Raw genomic sequence first — 8393 nt, 5'->3', positions numbered from 1 at the left:
ACCTTGACTTACCCATACCGAGAGATGAGCTGAAGTGCTGCAAAGTTTGTTTATTAAAATAAGTTGTAAGTATGTGTGAAAGTTGCCATAGTTTATCCACAGCACTCATACAGAACGGACAATAGCAGCGTAATCTTTCACGGTCTGCTGCAACAGTGTCTCAACCTGGACTTGAAGAGAGGATCTCTGAGATTGACTGGGCCCATCCTCCTTTATCCTCATACAGTCCGCTCCTTCTCTGTTGAAGTTACTCACAAGGGCGTCAGCTTTGATGTGGTTTACTCTCTTATATGGACAACAAAGGCTAGATCATGGTTTAAGGGCACTGATCACTTTGGGGTAACAGGGGTGAGGTGGAACCTCTGAAGGAATAATTGTTCCAGGGACTTTGGCGGTGGTAGAGCCCCGCACTCTTTGAGAGTGAGCAGTGGGTGCTCCCTCTCATCCTCCTCCATTTCCCCATCCCCACTGAAACAGCTAGCACAGCCAGTGCATTCCCTGCACTTCCCACCTGGACTGCAGTTGGCTCCTGGCACAGTACCACATGGAAAAGAGGAGAGAAGTCTCCTGGAGTCATCTTCTCCTCTCACTTGCACAGGTCCAGGTAAGAGCTGGCTGCCAAACAGGACCAGGAGTGAGTGTGCTAAGACTTTTCACAGTCCATGGGCCAAATAAAAATGAGGGACCTTGAAGTGAAATGCCTCATTGCCCCCAACCAAACCCCAGTTGCCTCTGGAGTTACATTTTTCTTCTTACCTCTTTGTTTTTACTTCCTCTTTTCCTATGGGTTCTATGTTTCTAGCTCTCTTTGTGGTGTTGAATGTTAATATGACTGTAGCTGGCCCATCCTCAGGCAGCAATTTCTGAAGGCAACAACACTTTTCCGGAATCATATGCTGTGTGGGAACCAGTTACCTGGCTAGATCACCATTAAAAGAATCAACATCACAATGAATTAACAAGAATTCTCTATTCCAAATACAGGGATATCGTACAAAATACAGGATGGGTTAGACTCCAGAGTTATCTATTTAACTAGGTATATAAATTGTCCCTTCACCATAGTATTTGAGTGCCTCACCCATATTGAAGATTTTATCATCACAATATGCCTCAGAGTTAATAAAGTGCAATTACCTCAATTTTATAGGTGGAGAACTGAAACATAAAGAGGTCATGTGACTTGCCCATGGTCACACGAGATGTTCATATCTGAGTGAGAAATTGAACCAAGACCTCCTCCATCTCCCGGTGAGAGATATAACCACAACACCATCCTGGGCTGAGTTTTTATTAATTTGAAATGATTATTTTTCTAGGCTCCAGGGTCCTAGCTGGGAGGTTCCTTTGAGCTTTATTTGTGTTTTATTTATAATTATTGCATTTTAATTATTGTAAATTACCCAGAAGATACAGCACACATCTAAATATGTTAGGGTGACCAGATGAGGGGAAGAAAATATTGGGACACATGGAGTGGGAGCAAAAAAAAAAAAAGCCGAGTCCTGCCGGCTGAGCAAAAAAAACCAAAAAAACCCACAGTGCTGCCGGCGGATATCGGGACAAAATGAAGTTCGGTTGGGATGCGGGACAGACACCGAAATATCATCTGTCTGGTCACCCTAAAATATGTATATGATTTAGTTGGTGTTAGTTGATGTTGGTCCAGGGCCGGCTCCAAGTTTTTTGCCGCCCCAAGCAAAAAAAATTTCCCGGTCCCGCCTCATTCCAACCCCTTCCCCAAATCCCCGGCCCCACCTCCTCCACCGGGCGCGCCATATTTCCCCTCCTACCCCTACCTCCCAGGCTTGCCTGGGTGGGAGGGGGGAGAAGCGGAGCGGCGGCGCGCTGGGGGAGGAGGCGGAGGTGAGCTGGGGGGGAAGTGGTTCCTCTGCCCCCCCGGGTTACTTCCTGCGGCCCTCCCCGCGCCCCCCACTGCCGCAGCTCACCTCTGCTCAGGGCCGGCTCCAGGCTTTTTGCGCCCCAAAAAAAAAAAAAAAAAGGGGGGGGGGGCGGAGTGCCGCCCCTTGGAAAGGGCCGCCCCAAGCACATGCTTGGAGCGCGGGTGCCTAGAGCAGGCCCTGTGTTGGTCCTGCTTTGAGCAGGGGGTTGGACTAGATGACCTCCTGAGGTCTCTTCCAACCCTGATATTCTATGGTTCTCTGATACCGTAGAATGGTACTTGCTGATAAATGCTTCTTAATGGTAACAATGATACAGGCTTTGGTCTTGGCTCATCTCTAAAATTTGGAGGGTTTTTTTCCTTTTAGTCTCCAAGTTGTGGGTTCTTTTTTTTTTTTTTTTGGTTGGTTAATTTTTAAAGGTCAATTCAAATGTTTTTTTGGTTTAATGCCATTGGAACACATGCTGGAACAAACAATAACAAAATGTAGCAAGAGATTATGGCTCGGCAATTAGTGTTTGCATACCCCGTCTGGCTTGGGAAGTGCTAAAAGCAGATGCCGTGACACCTGTTGTTATGGTGCTGGCTGAGCATGGTATCACATGCCATCTCCTTTGTCACTGAACAGCAACCCCTAATGGACTGAATCACTACACTGCTGTAATCTGATTTAAAAAGAGAAATAGTCACAAACATCTGCTGCAGGGCTGTCTAGTTTGTCTTTACCAAATTGCTAGCTGGCACTGAGCTCCATCACTCTGCAATGACTTGGAAATTTCCTCCTCCAGGCCCTTTGTAAAGATCCCTACAAGTAATAATATGTGTAGACTAACTGTGCTTCACAATGGGACTGAAACCAGATCATACCAAGGCACTTGAGAATACAACACGGGTTAGAATAACGTGTTCTGAGAGAGAATCTTAGCAATGGAATCTCCCCATACACAGCACAGCCCTGCTTGTGAAAGAGCACAGAGATGAGTGAGGGTCACACTGGGAGAAAAGTGGTGTGTGGGGGTGAAGTGAATGATGTTTGGTAGGTGAGAAACAGAATGGCTGGGGAGGAAACAGATCATAAATCTGTGGTATTGTGCAGATGTAAAAGGATGTGTACGTACCTTCTTCAAGCTCTTTATCAAGAAAATAAAATGGTAATTTCTAGGGTTTTTTTATTATTTAAAGTGAAACTTAACAGAATTAAAGACTTTTTTTCTAGTAAAGAGATACAGTTAAACTGGTTTCTATGTCATTGTTTTTATGTAATGTTCATTTTCTAAGGCTGTCTGTCCCAGAGAAGTGTAGAACACTCATCATCAGCATTTTCTGTGTGCTTTGGATTGCTCTGTTATAAATGTAATGGATTTGGACAGTGCATGGTATTTCAAAACCCTGGCAGTCACACTGTAACTTCTGTTAGAACTCTGAACTATAGTGTAAATTAGCAGTTTAGAGTATAGAAAGCTCACAAAAGATCCTTTGTGGTTAGGGGGCAAAGGGTTTTGTCCAGGTCTGGCTTTAGTAGAGACTAGTCCAATCTGAAAAGTTCAAAGCTGGAGCTGAAAGAATGTCCCCATAGTTTGGGGATATTTGACCACCACCAAGATCAGCTGGTCACTATACACTAGGCCAGAGATCGGCAACCTTTGGCACACGGCTCTCCAGGGTAAGCACCCTGGCGGGCCGGGCCGGTTTGTTTACCCGCCGCGTCTGCAGGTTCAGCCGATTGCGGTTCCCACTGGCTGCGGTTCGCTGCTCCAGGCCAATGGGGGCTGTGGGAACTGGTGCGGGCTAAGCCGCATGCCAAAGGTTGCCGACCCCTGCACTGGGCAGTAATTCATTGGTTGTTTTTGTTGTTTTAAGCAGTTTTCACACTCTGTACATTAAACAGAACACATACATGCACACATAGGTAGGGACATGGAATGATTCACCTGCCATTATGGCCTGGCTTCTGTGTTGATTGTATTGTACTAGCCATAACATTCAATCCCATTTGACAACATTTCAGGTATACAGAGCTAAGGACTTTAGGATTTCAACAGATAGTTCTCAGTGTACAATCAAAAGCTGGCTTCTCTCAAAATACCTCTGCTAAGTAAAGTTATGTAATTTTAGTGACATATTGGTCTGCTAGTGTGTAGGAAGAAGAAATAAAATATAAGTCAGAAAATTCCAGCATCCATGCAGTTTTACTCACTGAGGAAACCAGTACAATCCTTAGTTTACACAGAGCCTGTCAATAAATGTCAGTTATAGACTGACCTATAACAAAGAGCAGTGAATGCTTGGTTTGTTTGTCTGCTTGGATTTTTGCTTTCTCTCTAGCCTCTGTGGACGTGGAGGAAGAAAAGGCAGCACACAAAAAATATCTTGAGGATTGGTGTAAGGGTGAATGGTCACCGCTCTGCTGAAATAATAAAACAGTAACTGGTTAACCGTGATCAAGAAGGGTGGCTTAGTGTCCATGAGAACCAGGCCTTTCAAACATTACAATGGGAGTTTTCATATCCCAGAACTCAGCTTCCTATTACACCAATTTCTCCAAATCCTAACATGGGATGATGCTCCAGAAGGAATGGGATAGCATGTAGATATCTAGATAAAGGTACTGGAACAGCCTTTTTCTCTGCAGAGGTGACAGGGGTTCCCTCTAGAAAGGATACCTCTTTCTTCCTTCTGTTATCCAGGAAAGATACAATGAGGCAGATGTTTTCAGACCTGGTGTGCAACTGACTTCAGTGTAAGGTTCTAGGGTGAAGTCCTGGCTCAGTGGCAAAACTCTCATTGACTTCAGTGGGGCCAGGATTTCACTCCTGTGTATTGCTTTGCAAGCTTGTCCTATACCACTTGTCCTATAGACTGTTTGACAGAAAGGTACTATAACTGTTATACAGGATGCAAAATATGGGCCATAAAAGCATGATCCTTCTAAACAAGGAGACAAGAAATTTGGCCATCAGGGTAAAATAGATTGAGTTTATCTGGGTAGGAACTTTTTCTCCTAGTTACATAACAGTCCAGCAAACATTTTGCCCCGTAATGTTTCTAAACTACTTACTTGTCACACTGCCTGTCGGTCTGAGTCTTTTGTCTTATACTTTGATTGTAAGCTCATTGGAACATGGACCATCTCTTTGTTACTCATCTGCACAGTGCCAAGCACAAAGGGGTCTTGGTGAATGATCAGGGCTCCTAGGTACAACCTACATATAATACATATTAATAACACTGCAAAGTGATGTGGGGTATGGGGAGAAAAGCACATTGAAGAACAGTCATTGTAAATAAGTGTCCACTATACTGGGGAAAAAAACCCAGCCATCATCAAACTCAGAGCAAGGATGTGGATAGTGACACATTGGGCCAAAATACAATGTCCTGAGCTTCACCCGTTCTCCCGAGAGTCAAAATGGTTGCACAGTAGCTGTTTAGTACCGGACAGGATCAGACCTATCGTTCCTTAAAGAAGCTAAATGAAAATGTTCCCCTCTGGCAACCTTTGATATACATGCTCGAAAGCACTCTCCTCCCCAAACCCAGCTCTCGTGCTGTTGCACAGTGGTGCAGTTTGGCTGCTCGCTTTCCTCAATGAACCAGGATGGCCTTAGGCAGACTGAAGCCTTAAGCAAACTTCAGAATATGTCTCCCCTACTCCCTCCATTCCAGTCAATCTAATTTTTAATGACCTTTTAATTGGGTTATTTTTCATAATGCTATAGCATTAAGTTTTTCTGCTAGGCAATAACAAATATCTGAACTGTTTTTGTCTCCCTTGCACTGGTCCTTCAGTCTCTTTGTCCTCTCCGATTTCTTCAATTTTTCTTTCTTTGTACCATGTATCTAGGGGGTCTCTTTTCCACTCTCTTCTCCAATGTCAGTTTCCCCTCATCCTTGTTTTTCTGTATCCCATAATATTTCTTCCTTTTCTTCTTTTTCTCACTCTATTCCCTTTTTTCTCTCTCTCATTTCCTATGTTCTGTTTTCACCCTTCTTTGTCTCTCATTCTCTGTCTCTTCCTCCCCCTCAGTCCTTCCCTCTGTTCCTCTATCTCTTCTGCTGCAGCTAGGAAAGTGTGGCAGATATCAGGGACTGGTAGTGTTATAGATGGAGGAGGAATAAAAGCAGCAGCAAGACAGGGGAGTTTGATTGGGGGCTGGCGAAGGCAAGGAGCCAGGAGAAATGGAACATATTCCAAGTAACAGCGCCCCTGAAAAACACAACTACAAATTAAGACTGGGATAATCAAAGGGGCCTCTGGGAAGTAAGGGTCCAAATCTCATTGTGATTAAATGGGAACTGTAAGCCTAACTCCTTTAGACACTTTTGAACTTGGTTCAATGCCTGCAGTCCTTGCTCAGGCAAAGATCCCATTGATTCCTACTGGGAGTTTTGCTGGTGTGGGCACTGAAGGAAGCATCAGGCCCCGTTTCTGTAAATTACAGAAGAATTAATTGTGCCAGGCTGATGGATACAGATCAGCTTAGAAACTAACCCCCCAAACCCCTCTTATACCTTCTCTTCTGGTGTGTTTGAAGCAGCTGGCACGGTGCTCGTAGCAACGAGAATAAATGGCACGGGCCTGACAAAAAGCAGGCATTTGATTAAATTAACAAGCAATTTTCCCACTGAGAGAGGTAACAAATTAAATAGCCAGCTGGGCTATTAAATAATTAGCCCTTTTGTGACGGTATGGCTTGGCATCCCTGGCTTGCTTATTAGGCGCTCAAACTTGCAAGTTACTGAACACTCTAGTCCTGATCCAGCAAAGCATTTCAGCATGTGCATAGTCCCACTGAAGTCACTGGATAAGTGTTTTGCTAGATTAAGGCTAGAGTGCTCTGTGCCTTGCAGGATTGAATCCTTATCAGGTATGAATTGGACCATATTCTGTTCTCAGTACGTCCTGAGTAACTCCCTGGGAGTCACTCTAGATTTACACCATCATGACTGAAACCAGTATTCTGCTCACAGACCACATAAGCTGAGCATATTACTTTGCAGCTGTAAATTTTAAACCTGAGGCAATCAAATTATGGTAAATCAGAGAAAAGACTGAACATGAATTTAAAATAAGATGATTTTAGCAATGTCCATAAGCAATTTTCCATTTAAGTGTCATTAAATGTTTCGGGGGCTATGAACTCGGGAGTAAACATTTGCTCAGAGTAGAACCTTGTTTGAAGACGCTTTCAGTTCTGGAACAATGTTCTACTTACTACATTTCCACAAAAATCACTGAGAGATTGTAGAGATGCCCTGCTTCTTCCAAGGGAACCATCGTTGCATGATAAGGCTTCAATTAAAGTTGTTGCTGCTTAAGAAAAAAAAAAAAACTACAACCCCAGAGGCATAAAATTCAACTTGTCCTGCAGAGGAGGGTCTTGGTTACAGCAATTCAGCGTTCAATGGAATTCACTCTTTAGGGCCCTGCTTCAGCAACATACATGCTTAACTTGAATAGTATTGTCAACCTTTGCAATGTTGGTGCAAGTCTCATTATATTTGGTTCTTTCCTTAAAAAGCATCAAAGAGTCCTGTGGCACCTTATAGACTAACAGAAGTATTGGAGCATAAGCTTTCGTGGGTGAATACCCACTTCGTCAGACGCATGTAATGGAAATTTCCAGAGGCAGGTATAAATATGCAGGCAAGAATCAGTCTGGAGATAACGAGGTTAGTTCAATCAGGGAGGGTGAGGCCCTCTTCTAGCAGTTGAGGTGTGAACACCAAGGGAGGAGAAACTGCTTTTGTAGTTGGCTGGCCATTCACAGTCTTGATGTCCCAAGTCCTGGAGGCAGTTAATTGATGTGAGACTCTCAGTTTTCATTTAAAATAAATGTGAATTTCTACCCTTTAGGGTTGCAGAGAAAAGCTGGAAACATGACCGGAGTGTACCGTAAAGACAAGGAACAAGCAGGCGAATAAAAGTATTGCCAATTTAAAAAAAAAAATCTCATGATTTTTAAGTCAATCCCATGACTTTGGGGGGGGGGGGGGGGGGTTGTCTCATATTTTTTTAATGTTCCTTGTTGGCAATACTTCTTTAAGCACATTTTTAAATCCAAGTGAAGTGAGTGGGACTTCAGCATGTGCTTAAAGTGAAGCACATACTTAATTTGCTAAATTAGGGCACAAGGTAGAAAATCTCCATGCTGGGCGGACTGAATTTTAGGGCTCTGGATCTCCAGATTCCTCCATTTTTGTTCTTTCATTGCCCCAGAATTCAAAACAGAAAATAACATTAGCAAATCAGAAAGGAATAAAAGCATTAGGTGATTTTTAGTCTTTATTTCAAGCTTTGAAAAGGGGATTGCAAACAATGATGGGTAAAGACTCAACACTACCAAAAATATACATTTGCTCTTTTCATTGGCAGTGTGTTCTACTCATTTAATGGCCATATAAAACCAAGCGTTAACCATAAATGTTTTATGACACTGCAAACATGATGCTGCAAAGCAGTGCCGGGAGTAGCCATTTTGCCAAGTGT

The sequence above is a fragment of the Terrapene carolina genome, unplaced genomic scaffold (assembly GCF_002925995.2).
Source record: "Terrapene carolina triunguis isolate 2854851 unplaced genomic scaffold, T_m_triunguis-2.0 Scaffold33911, whole genome shotgun sequence".
In the NCBI taxonomy this organism is placed as follows: domain Eukaryota; kingdom Metazoa; phylum Chordata; order Testudines; family Emydidae; genus Terrapene; species Terrapene triunguis.
The sequence above is the reverse complement of the archived record's forward strand: the minus strand, read 5'-3'. Positions refer to the sequence as shown.